At 44.8% G+C, this 18,371-nt stretch overlaps 1 protein-coding gene across 1 annotated transcript in view; it reads right to left on the reverse strand.

Annotated features, from left to right (window-relative positions):
* The window catches only part of BAALC (BAALC binder of MAP3K1 and KLF4), a 346,202-nt gene that overhangs the window by 2,904 nt on the left and 324,927 nt on the right, over positions 1 to 18,371 (reverse strand). The window lies entirely within an intron of this gene.

Raw genomic sequence — 18,371 nt, forward strand, 5'->3', positions numbered from 1 at the left:
ATATATATGCACAAAAAACCAGTGAGCTCTTTCCCCACCAGAATAGAACAATCAGGAATCTTGATCTGAGCTACTCTATTGCACGACACTGGCTGATACATCATGACAAGAATGTTAACAGCTTTTCATTTTTTGGTGTTGACAGGATTGCAGCGAACCCCAGAGGGGAAGATCGTGAGATACAACTGAGAATTCTGGAGTCACAGTATATTATACTTCTTGAAACTAACTGCCCGTTCGGGCTGAATGAAGATGAGGAACTGTTTGTCCACATTGGATGAGTACCTTTACTGATTTATTGACTTTCATTGCTTCCAATGTGATCCATGATTTTCTGTATGTACTGTCCTGTGTGTCCCTCCACCTTGATGCAGTATCAGCAGGTTGGAAAACTTCACAGAAAGCATAGCCTGCATCTACCCCCTTACCAGTGTGACTTAACACTAATCATGAAGACTTTATCACATTTTATTTTGAACTGCACTTTTGGCTGGTACAGTACCTACTTTATGTCTCTATCCGCTCGCGACAATCCATTATATTGGTTCAGTGGCACCCACAAGGGAATCCTATAATCATGTTAAACCTTCTAGTTAGATTGCTGTGGCACAGTCAACCTGCCTTCCCATTGCCTTCCCCTGTTGTGTCTGTAATGTAATTTACACCTTTCACCCACTGTTGGACCCGGTCCTTTGGGCAGGTTCACCCCGAGGCTTTTTTTGCTTTTTCCTAGCCTGTTTCTGGAACCTGGGTAGGTGATTTTAGGCCTCTGCGCACTCTTTCACTGTGGCACAGTGTAAAGTGCGTGTGCTCTCTGTGTATGTGTGGTGAGTGACCTGCCCTCCCATAGGAATGAATGGGGAATATGTATGCCCATGGTAGTTCCTGATGTGTGGGGAGTGCAGGGTCGAGTTTGATATGTATGAACTCGTGAGAATGAATGCTGCGTAATGGTGTATGCAGCATGGTTGTGTCTAGTCTAGAAGCGCCACTTTTAGAAGTTGGCATATTTGTGTAGTGAGTCTGCTGGCATGTGATTGGCTGGTGAGCCTGGCCCAGGGGTGCCTGGGCCTGCTTGTGGATTGACTGTCTGGTCTGAGGGTGACAGGCGCTGCAGAGCCCCCGGAGGGAGGGAGTCGGAGTCAGCCCGTGGATGAAAGGGCACATCTGCTGCCAGGGAAGCGGGAGGAGATAGCGTCTGATGGTGCAGGGCTGTGTCTGCCTGGCCACCCTGCTGGCTCCCCCTCCTGCTGGCCCACTGTCACCTCTGACCTAAGGCTGACAGGAGAGGGAAACCAGAAACACCCAGTGCTTAGGGCCGACTTGCACAAAGACTTCAAAGGACTTCAACGACTTTTCTGTGTATAAGAAGGGGCTGTGTCCCCTTCCAAAAGGTTCTCTTGTTCTTGTTCCTGTGGCTGACTTGAATCTACCAGGGGAGGGCGCTGCCCAGCCCCATGATGCCTGGAAGACTCCTGATGGACTCTCCTGGATTCCTGGACTCTTGAGGGACCTCTCTGCCCTGCCTGGGCTGATGGGGGGACTTGGCTTTGCCCCCCTGGGAAGCTCTGGGACCTTTGCAGCAGGGAGAAGCTGCATTTTCCTGTGGAGAGCGCTGGAGCTGGATTTCTAGCGCCTGGAGGCACTGTGCTTGGGAGCGCTCTGCCTGTCTTCTAGCGCTTTGGAGCGCTTCATTTCCCCCAAGCGCATGAGAGCGCTTTATCTGGACTTTCTAGCGCTTAGGAGCGCTTTATGTTCGCTTATAGCGCTGGACGCGCTGAGGTTTCTTGCCCGTATTTAGTTAAGTATTTACGAGTGCCCACCTCGATTTGCCGCGGAGAAAACAACCACGAAGGGTCCGCGACCGGATTGGCCGAGACCCGAGGAGAGCCGTGCTCTGATTGGTCCTTTGAAGGGGGCCTGGTCCAGGAGCCGCGCTGTGGTTGGCTGGCTCCTGGAAGCTGGATGACGTCATGCGAAGGCACCCGGGAGATGGCGGCCGGTGTCGCCGGTGCGGGGCTCCCATCGCGGTGGAAGAGCCCCGCAGGCACCAGCCAGCCGTGAGGAGAGCGGAGGGGGCGCGGGGCACATTGTCGGTGCCCGCCCCTGCCGCCAGTGTAGCTGCCCGGGTGAGGAGAAGCAGAGAAGAGGCATCGCCTGCGGAGGCGGGGCTCCCATGGTCTGGAGGGAGCCCGAGAGACGGTGGAGCCATGCGGTGGGGGCGCGGGGCACATTGCCGGTGCCCGCCCCAGTCCAGGCCGTCGGCCGGCTAAGAGGAGAGCCCCGCTGCCCAGAGATCCGGTGAGTGAAGGGCTGCAGGGGGGAAGCTCCGTGCGATGCCGGTCCAGGCACTGAGAAAGGGCGGCCCCGAATGGCAGTGGGTCGCCCCACCGTGGTTACAGAGCCCGCGAGGGGCTCTTGAGGGCCCGCATTGCTGTATGGTGGTGCCGTTACGAGGCACTGAGTAAGGGCGGCCCCGAATGGCAGTGGGTCGCCCCACCGTGGTTACAGAGCCTGTGTGGCTCCAACATGAGGGGGCATTGTCTGCAGAGCCTGTGTGGCTCCCACATGTGGGGCATGTGATGCCCAGAGCCTGGGTGGCTCCAGCGTTTGGCCATTTTTAGTTAGAGGGGGCGCCGGGGCATATTGCCGGTGCTCGCCCCCTCCTGCCTGCGAGGAATTTGCTTTTAGAGCCTGTGTGGCTCCAACGGTTGTCTTCAGAGCCTGTGGGGCTCCAGCGTGGGCGCAGTTTGCGCCTGAGGGTCAGTGAGGACCCTGTCGCAGTATGAAGTTCCCAGCTGCCCAGCAATTAGTGGGCAGCTGCACCGTTTAGGTTTTGGGTGGTTCCCAGATGCCCAGCAAGTAGTGGGCACCTGCTACGTTTAGGCTTATGCTGAGACTGGCGCTGCATGGCAGCGCGCCCTGACATTGAGACTCAGGGCATCTTTGCCCCAACAAGGCCAGTTGGCCTAGGGACTGCCACAGGTGGTGGCTTATGTGAGTTGTTGCACAATTGTATGGTTATTGCACCTCTGAATGTGTTCTCTTGCATCATGTGTTATTCCTGCACCTCTGAATGTTTTTAGACATCATGTGACTTTTGCGCTACTGTATTATTCTGGTACCTCTGAATGTATTTTTATTGCATCATGTGCTTTATTCTTAACACCGCTGAATGTGTAGGTTTATACATCATGTGTGTCTCTTTACTACTCCTCTGAATGCGATTTATGCATCTTGGGTAATGTGTTCTTTCTTAGACCCCTAAATGCTGTGTGATACTTAGGGGGTTTTCCTTTACTACTCCTCTGAATGTGTTTTATACATCATGGGTAATGTGTTCTTTCTTAGACCCCTAAATGCTGTGTGATAGTTAGGTGGTTGTTCTTTTTAGCACAGGTGGTCCTAGTGAGGTCCTAGTCCCCTGCGTGACATTCTTCTAAGGTGGTTAGGGTTGCGTAGGAGGTACTTACCTGTTCCCAGTAGTTACTGGATGTGATCTATAAGTGTTACTTTGTGTTACAGTGATTTTATACACTTTTATTCTAAGTTCTATAAGTACTATTTCTATTTCTAAAAGTGCTGATTATGACAGTGGCCCATGTGGCCCTGTCTTGTAAATAATCCCTTGTGAATATTGCCGTGCCAGTTGGCACCATGTACATGTGTGATGTCTATCTGATGTGATTTTTACAATACAGAAGTTATTTTTATAATAACCTTGTGTGGAGTCCCTTTTGTGGTGTGCCTAGGATGTTGTTGCTGCTGTGCGCTGGCGCAAATGCTTAACACATTGCCTCCGAGTTTAGCCTTGCTGCTCGTGCCAAGCTACCAAGGGGGTGAGCAGGGGTTATCTTGGCGTGTGACTTCCTTGCCCTGACTAGAATGGTGGTTTCTGCCTGGCTTTGGCGTCAGCCTTAGCCTACCAGAAATAGCCAGTTCTAACACCCACCCATCACTATGTCCGTAGTGTGGCCCCCTTGTAGATAACCCCCTCACTTTTGAGTGTTTATATAGTTTTTATCTAGGGTTGATAAAGTGGTATACACATAGGTCATCTTATTAGAGTTATAGTAAGATTGACCTATAGCACTATTGGTTGAGGATGTGAACTATTGGATTCATTAAAAATATAGACCAGAATTTCAAGGTTTCATGTGAGGCCACTTGGCCATCACCGCATAAAGCGTACGAGCTTGCACCAGGCTTAGCGACCAAAGCAAATTGGAAACGTGTGAGTCAGATACCATCCTTCATAATCCACAAAAGGAAAAATTATTTAAAAAAATATTATTATTTTTTTACTCATGTGAATTAACAGTTGTTTTACTGCATTTTAGTATACAATTTTATATGTTGATAAGGTGGTGTATACAATCATGCATTATAATCAAACGCCAAAAGGTATCTCTCCTTTTATGTGCATAGCTCGGGGAGTACATGCTAAATGTTGAAAGTCTTTCTTCATTGCCTATGCATGAATCAGTCCATAGTGGTCCTTCTTCTATGTTCTGTAAATACATGTTAAATGGTGGATTTGTAAGTTGTAATGTTGGCTTGTGAAAAAGACCATTCCAGATGAAACTCATCGCCAATAACACCTTTTTTGCTTACACAGACCCTGGTGTGCGAGTCTTATCCTTTGTGGGTAAAGAGCTCACTGGATTTTTGTGCATTTTCTGCCAGGTTTCGACACCCGGAACTCGCACGGACCCAGAGAGGAGAGGAGCTGGTGTTTGTCGGAAGCATATATATATATATATATATATATATATATATATATATATACATACACACACACATATATATAGATAGGAGGGATCTAAACTGGTCACTGCTGGCGGGGCCCATCTGAGGGCTTGAAAAGTGACAGACATTAGTGCCACCATAGGACATGTAATTAACCTGGACTGCTGTTCCCACAATGCCCCACTGTCATCAAGACAGACCCATCCAGGGGCGTGGCATTAACATTGTGTGAAAAACTGAACCAGGTGCACGCAATCAGCCAAGCGAATGCCTCTGAAGAAGAAAATTTTGAAACGCGTCAGGCTCATCGTGTAACTGACTGTCGGATTGAAGCTGCCAGCAATAGATCAGTTATACCCGTGAAATAAAGGTTTGCCACCGACCTTCGTGTTTGTGTGCTGTTCAAGCAAGGGCAAGTTGGGGCGACGATATTTGGGCGGTGGTCCTGCCGCCGAACGCGCACCATCCCATAATCGGGAGCCGCGTGGCTCATATCCATTGAGCTGTATGCGGAACACCAAGGAGGGATCTAAACTGGTCACTGCTGGCGGGGCCCATCTGAGGGCTTGAAAAGTGACAGACATTAGTGCCACCATAGGACATGTAATTAACCTGGACTGCTGTTCCCACAATGCCCCACTGTCATCAAGACAGACCCATCCAGGGGCGTGGCATTAACATTGTGTGAAAAACTGAACCAGGTGCACGCAATAAGCCAAGCGAATGCCTCTGAAGAAGAAAATTTTGAAACGCGTCAGGCTCATCGTGTAACTGACTGTCGGATTGAAGCTGCCAGCAATAGATCAGTTATACCCGTGAAATAAAGGTTTGCCACCGACCTTCGTGTTTGTGTGCTGTTCAAGCAAGGGCAAGTTGGAGCGACGATATTTGGGCGGTGGTCCTGCCGCCGAACGCGCACCATCCCATAATCGGGAGCCGCGTGGCTCATATCCATTGAGCTGTATGCGGAACACCAAGGAGGGATCTAAACTGGTCACTGCTGGCGGGGCCCATCTGAGGGCTTGAAAAGTGACAGACATTAGTGCCACCATAGGACATGTAATTAACCTGGACTGCTGTTCCCACAATGCCCCACTGTCATCAAGACAGACCCATCCAGGGGCGTGGCATTAACATTGTGTGAAAAACTGAACCAGGTGCACGCAATCAGCCAAGCGAATGCCTCTGAAGAAGAAAATTTTTAAACGCGTCAGGCTCATCGTGTAACTGACTGTCGGATTGAAGCTGCCAGCAATAGATCAGTTATACCCGTGAAATAAAGGTTTGCCACCGACCTTCGTGTTTGTGTGCTGTTCAAGCAAGGGCAAGTTGGAGCGACGATATTTGGGCGGTGGTCCTGCCGCCGAACGCGCACCATCCCATAATCGGGAGCCGCGTGGCTCATATCCATTGAGCTGTATGCGGAACACCAAGGAGGGATCTAAACTGGTCACTGCTGGCGGGGCCCATCTGAGGGCTTGAAAAGTGACAGACATTAGTGCCACCATAGGACATGTAATTAACCTGGACTGCTGTTCCCACAATGCCCCACTGTCATCAAGACAGACCCATCCAGGGGCGTGGCATTAACATTGTGTGAAAAACTGAACCAGGTGCACGCAATCAGCCAAGCGAATGCCTCTGAAGAAGAAAATTTTGAAACGCGTCAGGCTCATCGTGTAACTGACTGTCGGATTGAAGCTGCCAGCAATAGATCAGTTATACCCGTGAAATAAAGGTTTGCCACCGACCTTCGTGTTTGTGTGCTGTTCAAGCAAGGGCAAGTTGGAGCGACGATATTTGGGCGGTGGTCCTGCCGCCGAACGCGCACCATCCCATAATCGGGAGCCGCGTGGCTCATATCCATTGAGCTGTATGCGGAACACCAAGGAGGGATCTAAACTGGTCACTGCTGGCGGGGCCCATCTGAGGGCTTGAAAAGTGACAGACATTAGTGCCACCATAGGACATGTAATTAACCTGGACTGCTGTTCCCACAATGCCCCACTGTCATCAAGACAGACCCATCCAGGGGCGTGGCATTAACATTGTGTGAAAAACTGAACCAGGTGCACGCAATCAGCCAAGCGAATGCCTCTGAAGAAGAAAATTTTGAAACGCGTCAGGCTCATCGTGTAACTGACTGTCGGATTGAAGCTGCCAGCAATAGATCAGTTATACCCGTGAAATAAAGGTTTGCCACCGACCTTCGTGTTTGTGTGCTGTTCAAGCAAGGGCAAGTTGGAGCGACGATATTTGGGCGGTGGTCCTGCCGCCGAACGCGCACCATCCCATAATCGGGAGCCGCGTGGCTCATATCCATTGAGCTGTATGCGGAACACCAAGGAGGGATCTAAACTGGTCACTGCTGGCGGGGCCCATCTGAGGGCTTGAAAAGTGACAGACATTAGTGCCACCATAGGACATGTAATTAACCTGGACTGCTGTTCCCACAATGCCCCACTGTCATCAAGACAGACCCATCCAGGGGCGTGGCATTAACATTGTGTGAAAAACTGAACCAGGTGCACGCAATCAGCCAAGCGAATGCCTCTGAAGAAGAAAATTTTGAAACGCGTCAGGCTCATCGTGTAACTGACTGTCAGATTGAAGCTGCCAGCAATAGATCAGTTATACCCGTGAAATAAAGGTTTGCCACCGACCTTCGTGTTTGTGTGCTGTTCAAGCAAGGGCAAGTTGGAGCGACAATATTTGGGCGGTGGTCCTGCCGCCGAACGCGCACCATCCCATAATCGGGAGCCGCATGGCTCATATCCATTGAGCTGTATGCGGAACACCAAGGAGGGATCTAAACTGGTCACTGCTGGCGGGGCCCATCTGAGGGCTTGAAAAGTGACAGACATTAGTGCCACCATAGGACATGTAATTAACCTGGACTGCTGTTCCCACAATGCCCCACTGTCATCAAGACAGACCCATCCAGGGGCGTGGCATTAACATTGTGTGAAAAACTGAACCAGGTGCACGCAATCAGCCAAGCGAATGCCTCTGAAGAAGAAAATTTTGAAACGCGTCAGGCTCATCGTGTAACTGACTGTCGGATTGAAGCTGCCAGCAATAGATCAGTTATACCCGTGAAATAAAGGTTTGCCACCGACCTTCGTGTTTGTGTGCTGTTCAAGCAAGGGCAAGTTGGAGCGACGGTATATATATATATGTATATATATATTTATATATATATATATATATATATATATCCAAGCTCCACTCGCACCAGCCTGTTGCACTCCAAGGCGGGTGCCTGCCAGTCGGGGGTGCACCCGACAACAATATCCGCTTCGACAATCCCTCCCCGCAATCCTCGGGAAATAGGAAGCAGCACTCCAAAGATAGGTTGTCACAAAAATATTTATCTCACAAAAGCGCTTTCGGCACTCGGCCTTCCTCAGTTACGAGACAGTGAAATATTACAAGCATCAATCATTTAAACCTCACGTTGCGTGCCTGTCATTTAAACCTCACGTTGCGTGCCTGTTCATTTAAACCTCACGTTGCGTGCCTGTTCATTTAAACCTCACGTTGCGTGCCTGAGGAAGGACTACTAGCTATTTCCTGGTTTTTGGAGAGCAGACCAGTGAAATACTATGAACACAACAAAATGTTGATAGAATTTCTCAGATTCTGTCTCAACAATAACATTTTTTTGTTTGGAAAAAATCTCTATAAACAGCTAACAGGCGTAGCGATGGGCAATTGTTCGGCCCCTAGTTTCGCGAATCTTTTCGTGGGGCATTGGGAAGAACGGGTGGCCTGGTCTAAAGCCAACGAAAAATGGAATAATAGGGTAAAATGTTGGCATCGTTACATAGATGACCTGTTTATTATCATTGAAGGGTCGGTGGAAGTAGCTGAGGAGTATCTAGAGGTACTCAATAATAACAACAACAATTTGAGATTTACAGGAGAAATCAGCCAAACTGAAGTTAATTTTTTGGATTTAACTGTTTTTGTTGAAGATGGCAATCTTCACACGAAGCTCTTTCGTAAGGCCACCGCTGGCAATTCTACGCTATATGCTACCAGTGGACATCCCAAGAGCCTGGTCAACAGTATACCATACGGTGAACTATTGAGGATAAGGAGGAACAACACTAAAGATAACGAGTTCAGAAAAGCAGCCAGCAACTGTATACAGAGGTTTAAAGCAAGGGGGTACAAGACAGGGGTACTCAGACAAGCTTTAAGCAAAGTGGAGACTCTATCTAGGAGTAAGTTGCTAGAAAATAAAATGCCTGGCAAAAATGCTGATACTGGACAGTTTCGGCTTATAACCACCTACTCCAGGAATTCCGATGATATTAAACGTATCTTACGTAAACACTGGAATATCTTGATGACAGATAGTGTTATTAAACAAGATCTGCCCTCCCATCCTCTAGTAACTTTCAGGAAGGCCAGAGCATTAAAAGATTATCTGGTCCATAGTCACCATGAAGAACTGAAGTCCAAACCCAAAACAGAACCCTTGAAGGGTTTCTTTCCCTGTGGACGCTGCAAGGCGTGTAAGGGCAGTAAACGTACCATCCAATATAGTATACCAGGGGTTAAAGAACCTAAGAGAATACAAAAGTTCCTCACATGTACCACTCCTTATGTTGTGTACTGTCTCACATGTCCTTGTGGCAGAAGGTATGTGGGCAGCACAACGAATCCCGTGAAACTTAGAATCTTAGAGCACCAGAGAGCCATCCAGAATGCAGACGCAAGTTACCCAGTTGCCAGACATTTTGATAAAGAGCATGCACGCAACAGGGAATTATTAACTTTTTTCTGCTTGGATTCTGTCCCAGTGAGTGTCAGGGGCGGAGATAGACTTCTGAAGTTAAGGCGACTGGAATCACGGTATATTATAGATTTGCTTAGCAAAACACCTACTGGATTAAACATGCATGAGGACTTAGCTGTTCATCTAGTATGATTACTGCTAACTTACATTATACTATTGGAAAATAATGGATTGACTGCATCATTGCTTTTTCTGTTGGTTCTATCCAGTTTGAAGATGAACTGATTTTCAGTAAGATTTATAATTTCAATTAAGGGTTGTGACACGTTGCAGACATATGAATGATGTATGCCCATCCTGGGCGTGATTAAGTGAGGACACGCAGAATGATTTATGCCCATTCAGGGCTTAACATTGTGATGATACGCATCTAATTGATTACATGGCATAGAGATCGCAGATATATTGAGCTTTGAATATTTAACATTGATTTATGTAAATTGCTAGTAGTTTGGATTGTTCTATACTATGCTTTTATGTATATATAACAAAAATAACCCATTCAAAGATGGCGGACGCCGTCTCAAGCCAGAGTCCTCTTTTGATGTTGATGTGCAGGCACGCAACGTGAGGTTTAAATGATTGATGCTTGTAATATTTCACTGTCTCGTAACTGAGGAAGGCCGAGTGCCGAAAGCGCTTTTGTGAGATAAATATTTTTGTGACAACCTATCTTTGGAGTGCTGCTTCCTATTTCCCGAGGATTGCGGGGAGGGATTGTCGAAGCGGATATATATATATATATATATATATATATATATATATATATATATATATATATATACATACACACACACATATATATAGATATATATTCCACAACAACAGCCTCATGATGACCAAGAATCGAGGCGCACACCGGGAATATATTTTGTATATATTAATTGTCAGCACGTTAAAACACCGAACAGACTTGTTTCAGCACGTTCGCCTTCCACATTGTCCCCTAAAAAATTATATCTATATATATATATATATCTCGAAATCTTTCTCCAATTCTATCCCCTCTTTCTCCGTCAATCTGTCTAGTTTATAAAACTTCTTGCTCCGAACCTCTTTTTCACTATTCTCCCTATCACACCCTCTCTTTTGCTCCCTGCCTGTCTTTAGCAAGCTAAAAGTTTAATGGAGCATAGTGCCAGATATTGTCCATCCACATTACAGATGCATTTAGACATTGAAATTCCACATAGAAACCTAAAACACTTGTAGGTTTCCAGACATACGTCTTGGTATCTTCCAACCTGGTGTGTTGTGAGCCAGTGGTTTAACCATTGATGCTGAGGTTCTCCCTTCTGTTCATCTTACTGATTGTTCTGGCATTTCTTTGCTCCCCCTGAAACTCTGAGGATACATTGAAACCCCCCAAAGATGTATTATTTACTATTCCAACACCAGCCCTCAAATATCTGTGGAAATTTAATTTTTTTAAACATATCCACACTTTCACAAGTGGGTAGAGTAACAATACAGCCCTGTCTGTACTCCTTCATGGAATGTATTTGCATGCACATCATAAGCTGTGAGGGGTGACAGATGGGGGCTACTACAACAGAACACCATCTCCTGAGACTTTTCAACACATGGATACCTATGTTCTCTGTTGGGGTAACACATGAAATTTGAAGGTGATCTCTGCTTTTCCAAGAATGTAAACATACATCTAGAAACGTGATGTTAGCGAATGAATGAAATGTGACTTGTAAAGTGTATGGATACTCCAAGATGCTTTGCATTCCAAGGGTGCAACATTTTATATACTTGGGCTTCCTTTTGAAACAGGCACAAACTGGATTTTGTTTTACTTAGCCTAAGAGTGCTCCAATTCCAAAGGTCCATTGTCTCCGTCTTTCGTTTTGCATCAAGACTAAGCCATAAACCAGTGAACGAGTTAGCCCATATTTATAAGAGCAAAGTTGTTGCAGTAAGGAGCCATGGTGACGTGGTATGGAGATATGCAAATGGTTGCAAAGGGCGGGAAACAGTTTTATACGTAGACTGTACCATAATGTTTGTCCACCTTTATCTGTCATTCTGAGGTTGGATTGAGCTATGTGGAAGACTTTATTAATCTAAGTATTTTTTATGGTTTGGAGGAATGTACATTAGTGTACATTTAAACGTGTTTTCAGCAAGGTAACCTATTTGCACAGCCATCATGATTCTTATACAGCTATAGGTGTTTCCAGAGTTCATTCGAGACCACTTCCCCTATCTTATTCCTTCCCATTTCATGCTCATACTCAAATGGAAAGGTCCTACAGGCAGGCAGAGTTTCTAAAGAGTTCGTTTCCTAATTTTATGATGATAACCTAATTAATTTACTTGAATATGTGATGAAGCAATTATATACCAAAAGAGGCTTCTTTGTGTTACCTGACAAAACGTCTGGCTAACAGAAACTATTCTGCTGCTGTATTCCGAAAATACATCTTATAAACAACCTGTCTACAAAGGTGGACGGGACCACTTTGGTGGCAAATAATTTCAAGCAGTGAATCCAGCCAGTCAATTCAACTTTATTTGACTAAAACAGCCATAAAAGTGCATAAGTGCAGAACACATAGGTACAGTGATCAATAAAAAACATTCTCATGCAGTTTTAAGATAAAAAACACCCAGGACACTCTTTCGGTCACGTAACAATAAAAATCTACATACCAGAATGAGAAACGTTTAAATAATGGACAGATGCTCCGTACTTCTTCCTCTTACGCAATGGGGATCTTATATAACTAGTCACTGCATGATATACTCGCGGACAGTCTAACTCTTGCAAGAAAATAATAGCTTATTTGTACTGTCTGATATTTGCTTCTTGTATGAGAGGGACTTAAAAGCATTACCGGTGAGATATACACAAAGTGGAAAATTGCATAAAATGAACAGTGCTTTGCTTTGAGACGTTATCATAGGGACACCTGGGGAGATTTGAAAACCAAGACCCCTGCATTGAAAATGCCAAAAAAAGTGGATGCTGGTAAATTGTAATCGGGTAATGATTAATCTGTACTTAGTGTAAGTGATGACAGTTAAATAAAGCTCTGGTGCAGGTGACAAATTTAGTAGCCAATAATAACATCCATACTGTAATTTCTGTATCTCTTCTAAACGGGGCTCATGGCGAACATTAAGAAACAGGTTTCTGACTATATCTTTCGAATTATTTACAATACTATCTGTCTTAGAGTCCAGTTCTGGGACCCCTGGTGTAGTAAATGCTTGTTGATTTATGCCAGCCATATTATCCAGAGCTAAACAGTCAGAGATTATAGCTCTTGAACATTTTTGCTTCAGGATTCCCCCAAACCATAAAAGGGACTAAGATTAATACAATCTTCCACATAGCCCAATGTAAAGATGCTTCAAACACAAGAGATGTGACAGGAAGAAGTTTATTCGCATCCAGATCCTTCAGTGCCATCTACCAGAGTGTCGCTCGCCAACATTCTAAGGTGTGCTACACTCTAACGTTCTAACGCAGGGTGTACCAATGGGTAGGGAAAGATAGGGGGGAACAAAGGGAGGGAAATACCACATTACAACACATCTCCCTTTAGGGGGAACCAAAAGTGAAAAGCATACAGAGAGTACATTTGTACCGGAACCTGAAAGAAGAAAGCAGAAGAGCAAATATACAACGTTTACATTACATACTGTAGTCGGCTTGCCATACAGGGCATCTGCGTTGACGTGTGCCTCTCGCTTCACTATGGGCTCTGGGCATGTCCTCAAAGTCACCATTGTCAGGTGGCCTTGATACATGAACCTAGTGCAGCGAGCCAAGTTATCCATGCTCCATAAATTTCCATCTTCCAACACAACAGAATTATTATGAACCTTCTTAATTCTAAGGGGACTCGAGAAGGAAGAAACTTTGGACTTGAGCAGAGTGGGTTTTTTGACTACCACCCATTCTCCTACCCTCCAGTCTCTGTCAGAAGTGCCCCATTTAGCATCATAGCTGTCTTTGTATTTCGCTTGATGTTCTACTACCTTTTCTGACACCGCGTTCCTGTCTACCCAAACCGGGGATCCTCCATTCAACCAGTTGGGCGTAAGCTTAGATCCAGGGTTCCTCCCTTTGAGTGAAATGAATGGAGAAACCCCAGATAATGCGTTAGGGGTGATGTTATATGACCACAAATTTTCCTTATGCTCTCTTCAACCGGCTCTTGAGCCGACCGTGCAAGTTGAATGGTATCCTTAAGCATTCTGTTTGCTCTTTCAACTAACCCATTAGATTTCGGGGAGTAAAGTGGAGATTTGATATGAACAATGGACAATTCAGAAAGGAACTTTCTCATCTCGTCAGAGATAAATTGTACCCCATTGTCTGTAATCAATTCGCTGGGAATACCTTCTCTGGAAAAAAATATCTTTAAGAAATTCAATTAAAGATGTAGTGGTGATGGTGGAAACCATTTTCGTTGTTATCCAACGCGAGTGGTAATCTATGAGAACACACATGAATCTCTGGGAATACTGTAAATAATTCAATGGCCCAATTATATCCATCCCAAGTTTGTCCCAAGGTTTGGAAGGTATGGAGATAGGAATGAGGGGGGCCTTGTGAACAACCTTGGATTTATCGCTAGCTCCACACGCCAAACAGTTCTTCACTTGATTTTCAATCATGGAATCCATATTTGGGAACCAATAACTTTGCCGGATCTTGCTCTTTGTCAGATTTCGTCCAGGGTGACCTTCATGGCCGATTTGGATGATACGATCTCTCATTCCGACGGGTGGAATTATCTTGTTGCCTCTGCAAACCATGTCATCCACCACCGATAGTTCATCCTTCACAACCCAAAAATTCTGGATGTCCTCAGGTACCTCACTTCTGGTCTTAGGCCAACCACTGGATATAAACTCTTTTAACTTACTGAGTGAGTTATCTTCCAACAATGACTTCTCCCACTCGTCTTTTTTGATAGCAGGAATTTCAATCGAGAGGATGGTTTCCTCCAAAGAATCCATATTGGGATCAACATCCACCAGTGGCAATCTCGACAGGCAATCTGCCACAGAATTTTTTGAACCAGAGATATGCACCATGGAGTAATTGAATCCTTGGAGTCCTAGGATCCATTTAGCAATGCGTGGCGTGGTATTTTCTAGAAGCTTGGTGGAAAATAAGGGGAGTAGAGGTTTGTGGTCCGTTATCAATTGGAAAGGGATCCCCCATAGGAAATACTTGAAATGACGAATAGCCCAATAACAGGCTAGGGCTTCTTTCTCGATCGTGGAGTTATTGAGTTCTGCAGCCTTCAAAGTCCTGGAGGCAAAAGCTATCACTTTTTCCTCACCATTCACCATTTGGGTTAAAGATGCGCCTAGTCCTTTGTTACTAGCATCAGTTGAAAGAATCGTCTTGGCATTGGGATCAAACGTGTGTAGGATCGGGGCCTCACAGATGGCATCTTTGACATGTTGGAATTCCTGTTGCTGTTCTGAGTTCCATTCAAATTTAGACCCTAATTTGAGTAGATCCCTGAGAGGTTGGACTTGATCGGCGAAGTTCTTGACAAATTTCGACATATACTCCACCAAACCCAAAAAGGATTTCAATTCATCCTTACTTGCAGGAGCTGGCGCCAATCGGACAGCATCCACTAAACTACCTTTGGCTTTAATGCCTTCACTGGATATCATATGTCCTAAATATACCACGGACTCCACACCTACTTTACACTTCTCCTTTTGGGTCGTGAAACCAGCTTTGCTGAGTTTGGTCAACACCTTTTCCAGGATCGTGTTGTGTTCATCCTCCGATGCTCCATATAAAAGTATATCGTCTTGAAAACAAATTACTTTTTCAAGACCTTGAAGGATGTGTTGCATTACACGCTGAAACGCAGCGGCTGCAGAAGCAAGCCCGAAAGGTAGTCTTGAGAATTGGTACGCATCAAAAGGAGTTATAAAGGAAGTAAGGTGCTTTGAATCAGGATGGAGGACTACCTGGTGGTAAGCCGAGGATAGGTCTAAAACCGTGAAGTATTTGGCTCCTTGTATGACTGTCAGCATCTCGTTGATGTTTGGGAGGGGGTGTCTATCCACCCAAATATTCGCGTTCAAATCCCTGAGATCAACACAGAGACGGATGCCTCCTCCCCCTCCTTTAGCAGCTACCACAATGGGGGCCAACCACTCCGAGCTTTCAATACGCTCAATGATCTTATTGTTTTCCAGTCTGTCCAATTCTTTTTGTAGTGGTTCTCTTAACAGTAAAGGGACCGATCTAGCTTTGTGTACAACCGGTTTACAATTGGACTTTAGTTTGATTTTGTGGAGAAACCCTTTGAGCTGCCCTAACTTATCTGTGAATACTTCTGGAAATTTTTCGCACACCTCTTTTCCTACACATGGCCTGTCAATGAGTAACACGGGTTCAGGTGCATCGGGGTCTAATTTAATACCCAGGTCTTTTTGGTGTTTCCACCCTAACAGATTAGATCCTGATTTAGTGATATATACTTTCCCTAGATTAGACATGTCCTTAAAGTTGATGTGCATCAATAACATCCCTACTAAGGGTATTAAATCCCGATTGTAACCACCTGGTTTAACATCCGGAGGTAGAAGGTTGTAATTTTTGTCACCAGAATTGGCATGAAAGGAGGTCTCATTTATAAGGGTGTAGGGAGAACATGAGTCGGCAAAGACTTCATAAGAAACATTGTCCAGAAAAATTTCACAACTGGGATAAGAATTAGTGTCATTTTCCCCTACATTCAGAACTTGGAAAATAATGTCATCTCTCGGTTGTGGTATCGGATCATGGACTACCATGTGAGTAGTGTTTCTTTTTTCATGGCAAACCTTTGAAAAATGACCCCTTTTTTTTTACAATTGCTGCATATGACACCTCTTGCCGGACACTTGACATTGTTGGCTAGGTGGTTTGGGTTGCCACATCTAAAACATCTCGGTTTGCTATTTTGAGCACCCTGCTTGTCTGAGTCTAGTGGAAATGGTTTAGGTTTGGTGTCCTTGTTAATTACTTTGTACACACCATTATCAGAAACCTGCTTAACATCTGTTGCTTCCTTAATTTCATTCATACAGTTGTTTGTGTGCTCTATACTAATAGCAATATCAATAGCTTTCTGCAAGTCAGGAGCTTCAGCTAAAAGCCTCTCCTGAATTTTCTTTTCACATGTACACCTGACTAACTGATCTCTGATAAGAGATTCAGTAAGTAAACCAAATTCACAGGTAGACGCTAACCCTCTTAACACAGCAATGTAATTTTTTACTTTCTCATTCTTCCCTTGAGTGCGTAAAAAAAACTTATGACGCTCAAGAACAATATTAATTCTTTCTCCAAATTGTGCTTCTAATTTCCTTACAGTAGTTTCATAAGCATCCAATTGAACAGCTGCTTCACCACCGGCATCTACAACCCCTGCAACCACTTCAGGTAAATCTTCAAACTCATTTCTGCCTTGTTTTCCAAGATTGTGCAATAGAATGTGCTGTTTGCGCACCGCAGAAAATCTGTCACTGCCAATTGTAATCAAATATGATTCAAACAATTGCAACCATTTCTTCCAGGAAATAAGAGGGTCACCTGCATCATCAAGAAATGGTGGTGGCTGTGACATGGAACATGCAGACATGGTGAAAAGAAGAAATAACAGAAGGTATGAAATATAGTGAGATAGAGGAAAAGAAGAAAAATATGAAGACCAAGGCAAAAATAAATACATAGATAAATAAGGAAAGGAGTAAGGAGATTTGAGTAATAGTTGAAATAGCAAACACAGTAGAAGATAGAGTTATGTAGATTTGTGTATGAATAGGCTTGTTGGCAACCATAGAATTATAATTAGGCAGGAATAGTTTACAAAAATAGGTCGTTGTACTTGTTTACAAACAATTCCTTTGAAATAAACAATAATTATACATGGTGTAATAGCTGTGCTAACCACATTTGACAATGGGAAAATGAATAAATAGGAATATTGAAGATATCCCAAAATAGTGTCTGAACGCTTATAAACAAGATTACACCAAGGCAACTGTGCCAATCAGTGAAGAAGATCTGTTGGCTGATTAAACCATAACAACTGTGCCAATCAGTGAAGAAAATCTGTTGGCATAGATCATCAGTTTATACCATTACTTTCCCCAAGAGAATTGCAGGAAGTACTAAAGTAATGTTGAGAAAATAAACTATTTTGTCACAACTGTGCCAATCAGTAAGGAAAATCTGTTACTTATATCACCACAACTGTGCCTATCAGTGAGGAAACCTGTTGGCAGCGAATAGCGATTTATACAATACTTATTCCCAGAAGAGTAGTTAACAGTACAAAGTAATGTTGAGCTTGTCAGTGGGAATCAAACGATAATGTCACCTGAAATAATATGGAACTTCTTCAGAGTGGAATCACTTTTCACCATCGTCGGCAACTCCCGCCGATGCGAGAATAATGTTGGAACACTCACGTGAGGGTGCAAAGGGCAGAGGCGGGAAGAGCGTTACCAGTTGAGGTGAAGGCAGTCAAATCCCGAATTTGCAGGAAAATCGCTAGTCAGGAAACAGACACCGGCTGTGGTGAAAGCTCTCAATCAGGAAACTGCCGAGAATCGCTAGTCAGGAAACCGACATCTGAGAGGAAAGGTCGCCTCAGTGAAGCTTTAATTCCTGTCAGTCAGGATTAATAGTCGGCAATGAGAAAACTAATATTTCTCGGCATGGAACTGACTTTGCGAGGGGGCGGAGAGTGAATCAGGCACTCCTACCTCTGTGACGCCGCTCCAACAAAGAGATCAGACAGGCGGAGCTCCTTCACGTGGGTTGCAC

Source organism: Lissotriton helveticus, chromosome 4_1, assembly GCF_964261635.1.
Source record: "Lissotriton helveticus chromosome 4_1, aLisHel1.1, whole genome shotgun sequence".
Taxonomy (NCBI): Eukaryota; Metazoa; Chordata; class Amphibia; order Caudata; family Salamandridae; genus Lissotriton; species Lissotriton helveticus.